The sequence below is a fragment of the Felis catus genome, chromosome C1 (genome assembly GCF_018350175.1).
Source record: "Felis catus isolate Fca126 chromosome C1, F.catus_Fca126_mat1.0, whole genome shotgun sequence".
Lineage (NCBI taxonomy): Eukaryota > Metazoa > Chordata > Mammalia > Carnivora > Felidae > Felis > Felis catus.
Window position 1 is genome coordinate 159,112,786 of NC_058375.1, and position 14,426 is coordinate 159,127,211.

The 14,426-nt window shown below is 40.1% G+C and overlaps 1 protein-coding gene and 1 non-coding gene across 9 annotated transcripts in view; one reads left to right on the plus strand and one right to left on the minus strand.

The window, feature by feature from the left end:
- Positions 1-14,426, plus strand: part of MYO3B (myosin IIIB) — a 475,983-nt gene that overhangs the window by 277,678 nt on the left and 183,879 nt on the right. The window lies entirely within an intron of this gene.
- On the minus strand, positions 3,648-3,754 carry LOC111562029. The gene has a single exon (XR_002745090.2). It is a non-coding gene; the product is annotated as a U6 spliceosomal RNA (small nuclear RNA).

Sequence of the window (14,426 nt, forward strand, 5' to 3'; positions counted from 1 at the left end):
GTGGTTTTGATTTGTATTTCCCTGATGAGGAGTGACGTTGAGCATCTTTTCATGTACCTGTTGGCCATCCAGATGTCTTCTTTAGAGAAGTGTCTATTCATGTTTTCTGCCCATTTCTTCACTGGGTTATTTGCTTTTCGGGTGTGGAGTTTGGTGAGCTCTTTACAGATTTTGGATACTAGCCCTTTGTCCGATATGTCATTTGCAAATATCTTTTCCCATTCCGTTGGTTGCCTTTTAGTTTTGTTGGTTGTTTCCTTTGCTGTGCAGAAGCTTTTTATCTTCATAAGGTCCCAATAGTTCATTTTTGCTTTTAATTCCCTTGCCTTTGGGGATGTGTCCAGTAAGAAATTGCTACGGCTGAGGTCAGAGAGGTCTTTTCCTGCTTTCTCCTCTAGGGTTTTGATGGTTTCCTGTCTCACATTAAGGCCTTTATCCATTTTGAGTTTATTTTTGTGAATGGTGTGAGAAAGTGGTCTAGTTTCAATCTTCTGCATGTTGCTGTCCAGTTCTCCCAGCACCATTTGTTAAAGAGACTGTCTTTTTTCCATTGGATGTTCTTTCCTGCTTTGTCAAAGATGAATTGGCCATACGTTTGTGGGTCTAGTTCTGGGGTTTCTATTCTATTCCATTGGCCTATGTGTCTGTTTTTGTGCCAATACCATGCTGTCTTGATGATGACAGCTTTGTAGTAGGGGCTAAAGTCTGGGATTGTGATGCCTCCTGCTTTGGTCTTCTTCTTCAAAATTACTTTGGCTCTTCGGGGCCTTTTGTGGTTCCATATGAATTTTAGGATTGCTTGTTCTAGCTTCGAGAAGAATGCTGGTGCAATTTTGATTGGGATTGCATTGAATGTGTAGAGAGCTTTGGGTAGTATTGACATTTTGACAATATTTATTCTTCCAATGCATAAGCACGGAATGTTTTTCCATTTCTTTATATCTTCTTCGATTTCCTTCATAAGCTTTCTATAGTTTTCAGTATACAGATCTTTTACATCTTTGGTTAGATTTATTCCTAGGTATTTTATGCTTCTTGGTGCACTTGTGAATGGGATCAGTTTCTTTATTTGTCTTTCTGTTGCTTCATTATTAGTCTATAAGAATGCAACTGATTTCTGTACATTGATTTTGTATCCTGCACCTTTGCTAAATTCATGTATCAGTTCTAGCAGACTTTTGGTGGAGTCTATTGGATTTTCCATGTATAATATCATGTCATCTGCAAAAAGTGAAAGCTTGACTTCATCTTTGCCAATTTTGATGCCTTTGATTTCCTTTTGTTGTCTGATGGCTGATGCTAGAACTTCCAACACTATGTTAAACAACAGTGGTGAGAGTGGACATCCCTGTCATGTTCCTGATCTCAGGGAAAAGGCTCTCAGTTTTTCCCTATTGAGGATGATGTTAGCTGTGGGCTTTTCATAAATGGCTTTTATGATCTTTAAGTATGTTCCTTCTATCCCGACTTTCTCGAGGGTTTTTGTTAAGAAAAGTTGCTGAATTTTGTCAAATGCCTTTTCTGCATCAATTGACAGGATCATACGGTTCTTATCTTTTCTTTTATTAATGTGATGTATCACGTTGATTGATTTGTGAATGTTGAACCAGCCCTGCATCCCAGGAATGAATCCCACTTGATCATGGTGAATAATTCTTTTTATATGCTGTTGAATTCGATTTGCTAGTATCTTATTGAGAATTTTTGCATCCATATTCATCAGGGATATTGGCCTGTAGTTCTCTTTTTTTACTGGGGCTCTGTCTGGTTTAGGAAACAAAGTAATACTGGCTTCATAGAATGAGTCTGGAAGTTTTCCTTCCCTTTCTATTTTTTGGAGTAGCTTGAGAAGGATAGGTATTATCTCTGCTTTAAACATCTGGTAGAACTCCCCTGGGAAGCCATCTGGTCCTGGACTCTTATTTGTTGGGAGATTTTTGATGACTGATTCCATTTCTTCCCTGGTATGGGTCTGTTCAAGCTTTCTATTTCCTCCTGATTGAGTTTTGGAAGTTTGTGGGTGTTTAGGAATTTGTCCATTTCTTCCAGGTTGTCCAGTTTGTTGGCATATAATTTTTCATAGTATTCCCTGATAATTGCTTGTATCTCTGAGGGACTGGTTGTAATAATTCCATTTTCATTCATGATTTTATCTATTTGGGTCATCTCCCTTTTCTTTTTGAGAAGCCTGGCTAGAGGTTTGTCAGTTTTGTTTATTTTTTCAAAAAACCAACTCTTGGTTTCATTGATCTGCTCTACAGTTTTTTTAGATTATTATTGTTTATTTCTGCTCTAATCTTTATGATTTCTCTTCTTCTGCTGGGTTTGGGGTGTCTTTACTGTTCTGCTTCTATTTCCTTTAGGTGTGCTGTTAGATTTTGTATTTGGGATTTTTCTTGTTTCTTGAGATAGGCCTGGATTGCAATGTATTTTCCTCTCAGGACTCCCTTCGCTGCATCCCAAAGCATCTGGATTGTTGTATTTTCATTTTCGTTTGTTTCCATATAGTTTTTAATTTCTTCTCTAATTGCCTGGTTGACCCATTCATTCTTTAGTAGGGTGTTCTTTAATCTCCATGTTTTTGGAGGTTTTCCAGACTTTTTGCTATGGTTGATTTCAAACTTCATAGCATTGTGGTCTGAAAGTATGCATGGTATGATCTCAATTCTTGTATACTTATGAAGGGCTGTTTTGTGACCCAGTATGTGATCTATCTTGGAGAATGTTCCATGTGCTCTCGAGAAGAAAGTATATTCTGTTGCTTTGGGATGAGAGTTCTAAATATATCTGTCGGGGGCCCTGGATGGCTCAGTCGCTTAAGCGGCCGACTTCGGCTCAGTCATGATCTCACAGTCCGTGAGTTCGAGCCCCGCGTTGGGCTCTGTGCTGACAGCTCAGAGCCTGGAGCCTGCTTCAGATTCTGTGTCTCCCTCTCTCTCTGACCCTCCCTTGTTCATGCTCTGTCTCTCTCTGTCTCAAAAATAAACATTAAAAAAAATTTTTTTTAAATATATCTGTCAAGTCCATCTGATCCAATGTATCATTCAGGGCCCTGGTTTGTTTATTGACCGTGTGTCTAGATGATTTATCCATTTCTGTAAGTGGAGTGTTAAAGTCCCCTGCAATTACCACATTCTTATCAATAAGGTTGCTTATGTTTGTGAGTAATTGTTTTATATATTTGGGGGCTCCCGTATTCGGCGCATAGACATTTATAGTTGTTAGCTCTTCCTGATGGATAGACCCTGTGATTATTATATAATGCCCTTCTTCATCTCTTGTTACAGCCTTTAATTTAAAGTCTAGTTTGTCTGATATAAGTATGGCTACTCCAGCTTTCTTTTGACTTCCAGTAGCAAAATAAATAGTACTCCATCCCCTCACTTTCAATCTGAAGGTGTCCTCAGGTCTAAAATGAGTCTCTTGTAGACAGCAAATAGATGGGTCTTGTTTTTTTATCCATTCTGATACCCTATGTCTTTTGGTTGGCTCATTTAGTCCATTTACATTCACTGTTATTATAGAAAGATATGGGTTTAGAGTCATTGTGATGTCCGTAGGTTTCATGCTTGTAGTGATGTCTCTGGTACTTTGTCTCACAGGATCCCCCCTAGGATCTCTTGTAGGGCTGGTTTAGTGGTGACGAAAAAAGTACGGAACGCTTCACGAATTTGCGTGTCGTCCTTGCGCAGGGGCCATACTAATCTTCTCTTTATCGTTCCAATTTTAGTATATATGCTGCCAAAGCGAGCACTATAATCTTTAAACAGGTAGTGCAATCCATCCAAATTTATTCTTTTAAAAAAATTTTTTTTAATGTTTATTTATTGTGAGAGACAGAACATGAGTGGGGGAGGGCCAGAGAGAGAAGGAGACACAGAATCTGAAGCAGGCTCCAGGCTCTGAGCTGTCAGCACAGAGCCTGACATGGGGCTTGAACCCACGAACTGTGAGATCATGACCTGAGTTGAAGTCGGATGTTTAACCAACTGAGCCAGCCAAGCACCCCAATATTTTTCAAAATTGTTTTGGCTATTTCATTTCCTTTGCCTTTCCATATAAAATGTAAAAGTAATTTGTCTATATTTGTACAAAATCCTGCTACAATTTTGATTGGAATTTCATGAAATCTACAGATCAATTTGAGAAGAATTGGCATCTTTATTAAGTCTTTCAATCCACAAACACAGTATGTCTATTTATTTAGATCTTACTTGATTTATTTCATCATTACAGTTGGCCCTTGAACAACATAGGTTTGAACTGCATGGGTCCACTTGTGTGCAGATTTTTTTCAATAAATGTAGTACAGTACTGTAAATGTAGTTTCTCTTCCTTATAATTGTCTTAGTAATATTTTCTTTTCTCTAGCTTTATTGTAAAAATACAGCATATAATACATATAACATACAAAATATGTGTTAATTAACCGTTTTATTTATTCATTAAGGCTTCCAGTCAACAGTAGCCTATTAGTAGGTAAGTTTTGGGGGAATCAAAAGTTACATATGGATTTTTGATTGTGTAGGGGATTGGCGCTCCAACCCCTGTGTTGTTCAAAAGTCAGCTGTGTTTTGTTTCAGCATAGAGATCCTGTACATGTTTTTGTTAGATTTATTACCTAAGTATTTCAGTTTTTGGAGCTAGTACACTTTTTTTGCTTGTTTGCTTTCAGTTGTTTGGCTAGTATACAGAAATATCATTGATTTTTTGAGTATTGACCTCACCCACAAACTTGCTAAATTCGCATGTTCTAGGAGTTTTGTTTTTGTTTTTTAGATTCCTAGGGATTTTCTACATAGACAGTCATGTTGTCTATAAATAGGAATGTGTATTTTTCTTTCCATTATGGCTTTATTTCTTTTTCTTGCTTTATTTCACTGGCTAGGACTTCCAGTATAATGTTGAATAGAAGTGATAAGAGGAGACATCCTTGCTTTGTTCCTGATCTTGCAGGGATGCATTGTGTCTTACACCACTGTGTATGATGTTAGGTGTAGGTTTTATGTAGGATACCTTGTACTTGCTGATCCCTCTCTCTGCAATGTTTTCCCCCAAAACATACCTATGGCTAGCTTCTTCAATTTCTCTAGGTGTTTTATCAAAATCTGCTTTCCCTGTTAAAATTTTCACCTACTCAATATTTTATATCCCCATTTCCTGTTTTATTTTTTTTCCTTAGCACCTGTCACTACCTTATATAGCATATATACTTCTTTATCTTATTTATTGTCTGCCTCCACCATAATGTAAGTTCCAAGATGGCAGGGATTTTTGTCTGGTTTGTCCATTACTGTGTCCTCCCTGATGTAAAATGGTCACTCAGTATATGTTTGGTGAATAAATAGATGGGTGAACCAAACCTATTCCCATTTCTGTCTTCCTTCTAATCTAAATGACTCAACTATCCCTACCCTTATTACAGGTCAGCTCTCCAATTGTCCTCTGCCTTCCTTCCCCTTTCACTTTCACAAGGACTTTCATCATGCAGTTATTCCTCATCTCTTCTGCATCATCTGTTTATTCCTCATAATGTGACCATTCTCATCAACATAGTGTCTTCCATCTTTTTGACTTCTTGTTACAAATTGAATTATGTTCCCCCCAAAACATATGTTGGAGTCCTAAGCTCCATTACTTCAGAATGTGACCTTATTTAGAAATAAGGTCTTAGCAGAAGTAATCAAGGTAAAATGAAGTCATCAAGGTGGGCCCTAATCCAACATGACTGGTGCCCATATAAAAAAAGATGACTTTGGACATAGGGAGAGTGCTGTATGAAAATGAAGGCAGTTTGTAGGGTGATGCTTCTCTCACCTGAACCTCTTAACTAAATTCTGCTTCTACTCTTGCCTTTTACAGTCTAACAGCTAAACTACAGTCTTTCCAAAAACGTAACTCTGATCATCTCATTCTTTTGCTTAAAACCTCCAATGGCCCCTTATCACATGTAGAATAAAATCCAAATTCCTTTCCTTTTCTACGAACTCTTACATGGTCCATCCCTGCCCTTCTCTCTGTACCTATCTCTTGAACTTTTACCCTTCACTCTCTGTCTTCATTCTGTTCCTCAGATATTCCGAGTCTTGTTCCTGACTCTGCAACTAGCTGCTCAGTCTGCCTGGAACATTCTTTCTTCAAATCTTTACAGGTCTGTTTCCATCTTGTGATCCAGAATCCTGCTCAAATATCACCTCCAAAGAGAGGCCTTCTCTGTCCACCCAGTGGAGAGTGGCCCCACACTTCCACACTAACTCTGTTATACTACCCTGTATAACTGTCTCCGTTGGGATCTGACGTTGTCCTGTCCTATCTGTATATCACCCTCCTTCCCCAATCCCCGGTGCTAGACTGTAAGCTCCTTGAGAGCAGAGACCTTATTAGTCTTTTTTTTTTTTTTAATCATGGTATATCCAGGACCCAGAGCAATGCCCAGTGCATAGTAAGTCCTCAATAAATCTTTGTTAAATAACTTGGTAACTCCTGCAAGGTAGAAACTAAAGCTGAAATCCAAATCTTGACTCTGTATTTAATTTACTCTGTATTTAGAGAAAATTTAAGACTCTGTATTAATTTACTAGGGCTGCCACAATAAGGCACCACAAATAAACAGTGGTTTAACCAAGAGAAATTTATTGTCTCACAGTTCTGCAATCTAGAAGTCCAAGATTAAAGTGTCGAGAAGTTTGATTTCTTCTGATGCCTCTCTCCTTGACTTGCAGATGGCTGCCTTCTCAATGTTCTCACGTGGTCACCCCTTGGTCTCTGTGTATATTGTGTACCCCAATCTCCTCTTCTTATGAGGATACCAGTCATACTGGATTAGGGCTCACCCATATGACCTCATTGGACTTTAATCACCTTTTAGAAGTCCTATCTCCAAATGCAGTCACATTCTGAAGTATTGGGGGTTAGGATGTGAACATATGAATTTGAGTGGGAAGGGGCGATACAGTGCAACCCGTAACAGGTCACTAAGAGCTGAGGGAGCTGTTCAATATAAGCCTGTTACCTATGGGACATGTGGGGGCCACCACCTTTCCGCATAAGCCCCAGGGACAGCTGTAACCTGCCAGAGAGTGTTTGCAGCCTCACCCAGTCAGGGAAGGAGAGCTCTGCTCTCTCCCCTTTCCTTTCTCCCTTTTTCCACACCAGAGGAACTATCTAGAGAAGAGAGAAGACTTCCTCAAGCCATGAGAGCCATCAATCCAGCCTAGAAGGAAAGGGAGAGTGGGGGAAAAAAGCTTTGAATTGATATGATATCAAAAGTTAAAAACAAATAAGAATGAATCTTCAAAACCAAAAGAAATATTTAATAACAGAAAATATCTGAAAATCTATGAATGGGGCAGAAATATGGTTAAGAGAACTGCCATCCTCACAGAAGGGTAGGTCAGCGTGGGTGGGGGAAGTGACAGGAAAAGGTGATATGTTTTTTGTTTATCCCCAATGAATTGAGATGCCTCAATATGCTGATTTCATGCTCCAGGCACAGCAGAGAACCACAAAGCTTTCTGTATATGTGACCCTAGGAGGCTGGCCGTTTCCTCCCAGCACCAGCCTGGAGTGGGCGAGAGTCAAATTCTTGTCTCAGGAATAGGGCAAGTGACACCGAGGGTCACTCATGAATAACAGAAGTAGCAAATGGTAATTACATGGGCTCTTCATCTCCAACAATCTGTAATCAGAACTGCAGTTCAGTGCTTGGTCTACCCAGCTGTGCAGTTCTGTCTCATGTAACCGTCTTGTGTACCTGAAAAGACTGTTAGCCCTGGGAGAACAGAGACGCGTCTTCTATTTTATGCATCTGTATAGCATATGGTTGGGACTGTTTACGGTACTTCATAGCTCCACGCCATTGCCCACATGAGTTCTGCTTTCTGGAGTTACCTCTGTCCCCCACCTCCACACTCATCACCACACCTTCCATCATTCCCCCTCTCCTGCTTCCTAATCCTAATCTCCCAGACTCTGCCCTGACCTCACCTCCTTCAGGAAATTTTGGGTTGGGTCCAACTCCTTGCATCAGTGGAATGTAAATTCCATGAAGAAAGGATTTTGTCCATTTAGTTAGGTCCTCTTTCTAACTCCTAGAGAAGCCGCTGGCACCTACGAGTTGTTCATTCGAGTCTGTTCAGGCAGAGAGTGCAGTTTGTGACCAGAATTTCCTGGGAGTCCTGAGAGCACTGGAAGCGTGTTGGAAATATGGGTCATCCCATGGTTTATGGTGTTAGTTGGAAGCCCACCATCATTGGACATCTATTTAACAAGTTGTGAAATTCGGAGAAGAACTTCCATTTAGAATTCTGTAATCTGAATCTAGAAGAACAAGTATGAAGCCCTGTTTGGACTCAGGACCCAGAGAAGTACAGATGTGATTGCAGAGAAGTACAGATGTGATTGGAATCTGAAATGGATGGCTAGCCCCCTTCCAGGCTGCAGTGGGCAGGATGGGGACTTTCCCAGAAGCAAAGAGCACACAGTTGACTAAAGTATAAACTGTACCAAGAAGCATGAGATCCACTTACTTGCTCAGAAATGTGGCTGCCCTGGGGGCTGTGGGAGACGTGTGGCCACAATCTGTGCTGCCTCGGGGAGGTTCCATGAAGGACAGCATCCTCCTCTGCCTTCTGTCCTGGCAACAGCTGGACAGCTGCAGGAGAAACCTCACACCTTTTGAGCCCTTGCCTGGAAAAATCTTTGATTTTCTTTGTTAGGCTTATTGAAGCCAAGATGCAGGCATAGTGTGGTTGTGGTGGTGAGATAGCGTATCTTGTAATTCTTGTTGTGTTTTTTCCCCTACCCCTGAATGCTTTTAGGTTTTGAGTTTGCATTCTCCAAGTGCTGTTTTCTTTATGTTTAAATGTAAGCAGCTTAAGTGTTTCATTCCTTTTTAAAATTCTACTTTTAGTTTCTTCTAGCCCATCAGCTGCAGTGGAGTAAAGAGCCCTGGACCATAAGTCAGGAGACTTAGATGTCGATTGGTACTTTGCATCCCTCATGTTTAATTAATTCTCTGAACCAGCTTCCCACCTGTACATTGAGGGGTTTGCATGAAGGACCTCCCCTGATTAGATGGAACCTTAAAGTCAAACAGACAAACCCCTAATAATCTCTAGCCCAAACCTTCAGTCTGGAGTTTAAAAGCTCTCACTGGGCTCTGTTTTGTTTTTTGATCTGTAGAACCATGCTGTCCAGTGGGGTGTAAAACGTTCTAATACCACATTTTAAAAAGCAAAAAGAAACAGGTTGTCTTAGTTTGTTCAGGACACAGACTGGATGGCTTATAAATAACAGAAATTTATTTATCATGGTTCTGGAGGCTGGAAAATCCAAGCTCAAGGTGCCAGCAGATTTAGTGTCTGGTAAGAGCCCATTTCCTGGTTCACAGAGCCTTTCTACTGTGTTCTTGTATAATGGAAGGGTCAAGGGAACTCTCTGGGGTTTCTTTTGTAAGGATGCTGATCCATTCATGAGGGCTCTGCCTTCTTGAATCACATAACCACCTCTCACAGACCCCCACCTCCCTGCTCAGAAACCTGGGTGCATGTGTATATCATCACATATGAATGGGGGTTAGGATTTCACATATGAATGGGGGGACATAAACAGTCAGTCTGTAGCACAGGTGAAGGTGCAATGATTTTAATAATATACCTTTACTCAATATATCACAAATATTATTCAACATGTACTCAATATAAATCTTACTAATGTGATGTTTTACTTTTTTGTTGTATGGAGTTCCCGAAATCTGGTATGTATTTTGTACTTATGACACATCCTAATTTAGACTAGCCACATTTTCACGTGCACGGTAGCCACCATATTGCATAGCTGTAGCTCTAAAGAAGCACTGCCCTGGCCACAAAGGTGCCTCATTTCTGCTTTCTAAGAGAAGTGCAGAAATGCCAAAGAGCTCTTCTTGCTGGTCCTCCCAAGGAAAGTAAATTCTTGTTGCTTCATAAAATAATATTTTATTGTATCCAGATTACTGTTTTTCTGTGTAGGAGAGAAATTGCCCTTCTGGATTTGCAGAGTTCCAGTTCCACAAACTTCGAAAATTTCCCTTGATTCTCTTTGCAGGGATAGAAATATTGCTGTATTATCAGTAGTAAGAGCAGTGTTTCCTGAAATGTGTTGCATGCAGCACTAGGTTTGTGGGATGTGAAGAGGTGTGAGGGGAATAAGAGATTTCCACGGTCAGAAAGTGTGGGGAATACTGATTGTGAAAATCCAATACATATCTTTATTGCAGGAATACTAAGAGATGCCTCTCTCATGTATAGGGGTTCCAAAACCAATAAGATGCTCTTTGTGGAAAGCATCTTGAGGATCAGGAGTCAAGTGGGACTGAGGCAATGCCAGGCAGATAATTTTCTCCCCGACTTTCTTTTCCAGGGCAACCTTGCCATGTGGGTCTTAAATCCATTCCCAAAAGTTCCTTGTGCTTTCTTAACTCCAGGGCCCCCGCTGATGCTATGTTCTTGAGAAAGAAAAACTGAGCTCAATAATGAGTTGTGATAATGGCTCTAATATTGGGAGCGTTAGTATCTGTTGTGAATCAGAGCCACTATCTTTCCTCAACACATTTTAATAGTTCTTTCATAGCTCCTAAATGTGACAGTGAATGTACATTTTATTTTAAAGTGGCTATTCAATTTAGAGACATTTTGTTTTATTTCTTTAATGATCCTGTCAAGTATAGCAAATGTGGCAGCTGTGATGTTTTTCAAATGGTCAAAAATGCAAGAAAAGTAAATTCTGCTTCTCTCGGCCAGCATCCTTCACATTCATAGAAAAGAAATATGTTCCCATTTAAGATGAAAGGTTCTTTGCTTTCATTTCATAGCTCATATTGGAGAAAAAGTCTCAGGGCCATTTACAGTTTATTAATTTATCCCACTATAAAATCTCTTTATAATGGGACTTTCAGGTCATTTTAACCCTCCTCCTCCCTTCTCTTACTAAAAGATAACTCCAGGCATTTCAAATCAAATGAATTAGAAACAAAGCCATTATAATTATAATTATAATCTCTCCACTTAGAGATGGATCACAATTTAACACTTTTTCCCCAGGAATTTGGGTCATATTAATAGAAATTGTAGTTTTCTCTTTAGAATACAAGACCAGCTTCTGACAGTCTGGTCCATATGTTAGATGCATATAAAAGTTAATCATTTTGCTCTGGTGCCAGCTTGTGTGTGAAGAAAAGCTGTAAACCACAGCTGTATGGAGTAACAATTGTGAACTTTACTGGCTTGCACATGTGAGACGTCAGTAAACTAAGTAAAATGTCACTTTACGGAACTGGAGAGTTGGAAGTGGGAGAGAGGATCGCTAAGATTTCATTAAGGTTTGTACTTAGTAGAGAGTCATTCCATTCTTTACATTTCACAAGGATAGTTCAAGTTACACAAACCCTGAATCAGCTGTTTTCCAGATGATTAGGTTTGGCTTAGCCACAACAATAGTGATCCCACAACAGTGGGATCACCCGGTGGTTGACCTGGTTTGGTGTGTGAATGATAAAAAAATCCAGATATCATCTAACGTCAGTTGTGTTCAATCAGTTTGGCCAGGCCGCAGTCCCATCAATTACTCAGTAGTCTGCCTTGAATATGATCAAAAACTCGGAAACTACTGTAAAATCTTAAATTAGGCCATCCTAGTTGATGGACTGTCTTAGTGTTGACTGCGCAGTGCTGTGTACTGCTGATAGCCAACTTTGGGCAAGAAACTTGAATGCCCTTTGCCTCAGTTTCCTTTCTTTGTGGATTGGGCACCCAGCTCACAGGACTGTCACATCAAATAATGCTTTTCAACCACTTAGCACATATCTACTACACTGTAAACATTCAGTAAATGTTAGTATTTAAGAATTGTTAGCTCTTCTAGGGAAGTCTGGGTGGCTCAGGCTGTTAAGTGTCTGACTTCATCTCAGGTTGTGATCTTGCCATCCTGGGTTTGAGTCCGATGTTGGGCTCTGTGCTGACATCTCAGAGCCTGAAGCCTCCTTTGGATTCTGTGTCTCCCTCTCTCTCTGCCCCTCCCCCACGCATGCTTTGTCTCTCTTGCTCTCAAAAATAAATGAACATTAAAAAAAAATTTTTTTAAAGATAATATTACATTATGCAGTCTTTCTGTTGAGAATTTCTGATATCTGTATTTTAAAAATAATATCCTAATGGGGCACCTGAGTGGCTCAGCCAGGTAAACGTCTTACTCTGGACTTCCACTCAGATCATGATCTCCCGGTTCGTGAGTTCAAACCCCAGATTGGGCTCTGTGCTGATGCTGTGGAGCCTGCTTGGGATTCTCCTTCTCTCCCTCTGTCTGCCCTTCCCCTGCTATGCTCTCTCTCTCTGTTTCTCTCAAAGTAAATAAACTAAAAAAAAAAAAAAAATAGAATGTTTAAAAAATATAAAAATAATATCTTAATAAATGGGAGAGAATAAAATAAACCCTCAAGTCTTATATCCTCAGTTTGTTTTCTTTTCTAGTCAAACAACTCAGCATTTCATAAGGCTCTAGGCAATAGAAAATTGGATATTCTATAAAACTCCCAATTAACCAGAATCCCTAATTAATAACATTTTTGTAAATCTCAAAATGTATGCTGAAAACATTGTCTCTGAGTCAAGTTATTTGGCTTAAACCAAAACTCTTTGGTCAAGTAGGCCCTCTGGGGGTTCCATGTGGCTCCAATCAATCCCCTATACCAGCAACATCTGCATCTCTACTCACCACTGAAACTCTGTTAACCGTAAATTTAATAGGAACACTTTGTTCCCAAAGCTCAATAAACATTCGTCCAGCCCTCTGGATGATGAAACCCAGATACAAAGAAATTAAGTAACTCATTCAAGCACTCCTGACCAGTAAGGGGCAGACCTGAGATAAACCTCAGGTGGTTTGACACCAGAACTCACAATCCTAACCACTTCACCTCTGTAATCCAGACCTCTAGTAGTTTGAGCAAAGGGTCTGAAATATGAAAGTAACATGGCATGGACAGAAACCAGCAAAATAGGTTATGTGGAGGGAAGTTGAGGTGTACTGGGGCCTACTCCTAAAGAGTATTGGATGTAATGTTAAATAAAAATTTAATGCTACACAATTTATTCACTCATTCAGTCACGTATTATTTGAGTGCTTATTCTTTGCTAAGTTTACCACTGGATAGAGAGTGGTAAATAGAATAGACTTAGTGCCCTCCCTCATGGACCTTATACTCCAGTGAGAAGAAACAGTGTTTATTAGATTCATGGATAGCTTTCAGTGTTCCATCAACGAACATCTTTAGCTTTGATGAGACATTCTCTAGAAACACTTAACCCATAAATCTGTTTCATTCAGATTCATTACACATCCATGGTGCTACATAACTCTGCAAAATGATTCACAGTCCATTGCTTATCTACTTGGGATAATGAGCCTTGGTGTTCTTGGATGACTGAGGAAGAACATGTGATACTGAAGTTTGACAGAAAATGGTAGATATGATCCATCTCTAGAAGGCAAGGGTAGAAGTCGTCTAAAATGTGGTGGTGCATTGAGCATCTTCAGTGAACATTTTTCTTTAGCATCTACTACGTGTAGGGCACTTTCCAAGTTTTTAGCAGGTGCTGAAGAAATCTTTTTTGATGAGGCAGTCTCCAGAAACATTAAACTTTGATTGAGAATAGAAATACTTAGTGCCTGGCCTCGCTTGTAATCTCTATAAGGAATCATTTCTAAAGATAAATCCCAGGGGCGCTTGGGTGGCTCAGTCAGTTGAGTGTCCGACTTCAGCTCAGGTCATGATCTCGCAGTCTATGAGTTCAAGCCCCACATCAGGCTCTGTGCTGACAGCTCTGAGCCTGGAGCCTGCTTCAGATTCTGTGTCTCCCTCTCTCTTTGCTCCTCCCCTGCTCACACTGTCTGTTTGTCTGTCTCTCTCTCTCTCAAAAATAAACATAAAAAATTTTTTTAAAGATAAGTCCTACGTAAAGTAGAATATTTATATTGACTTGAAAGGACTCGGACACATGTGTACTGACTAGCTGCAGCCTCTAGAATTAGCACAGACTTGTTATGCTTGTGGAATTACTTCATCAGAGAAATAGTCTTTTGTACTGACTTTTATTCTTAATAGGTTCTGTGTTTTTTTTTTTTAATTTTTTTTTTCAACGTTTTATTTTTTTTGGGACAGAGAGAGACAGAGCATGAACGGGGGAGGGGCAGAGAGAGAGGGAGACACAGAATCGCAAACAGGCTCCAGGCTCTGAGCCATCAGCCCAGAGCCCGACGCGGGGCTCGAACTCACAGACCGCGAGATCGTGACCTGGCTGAAGTCGGACGCTTAACCGACTGCGCCACCCAGGCGCCCCTGTTCTGTTTTTTTTTAAACAAAAACCAAAAAACAGTAGTTATGGCACCCC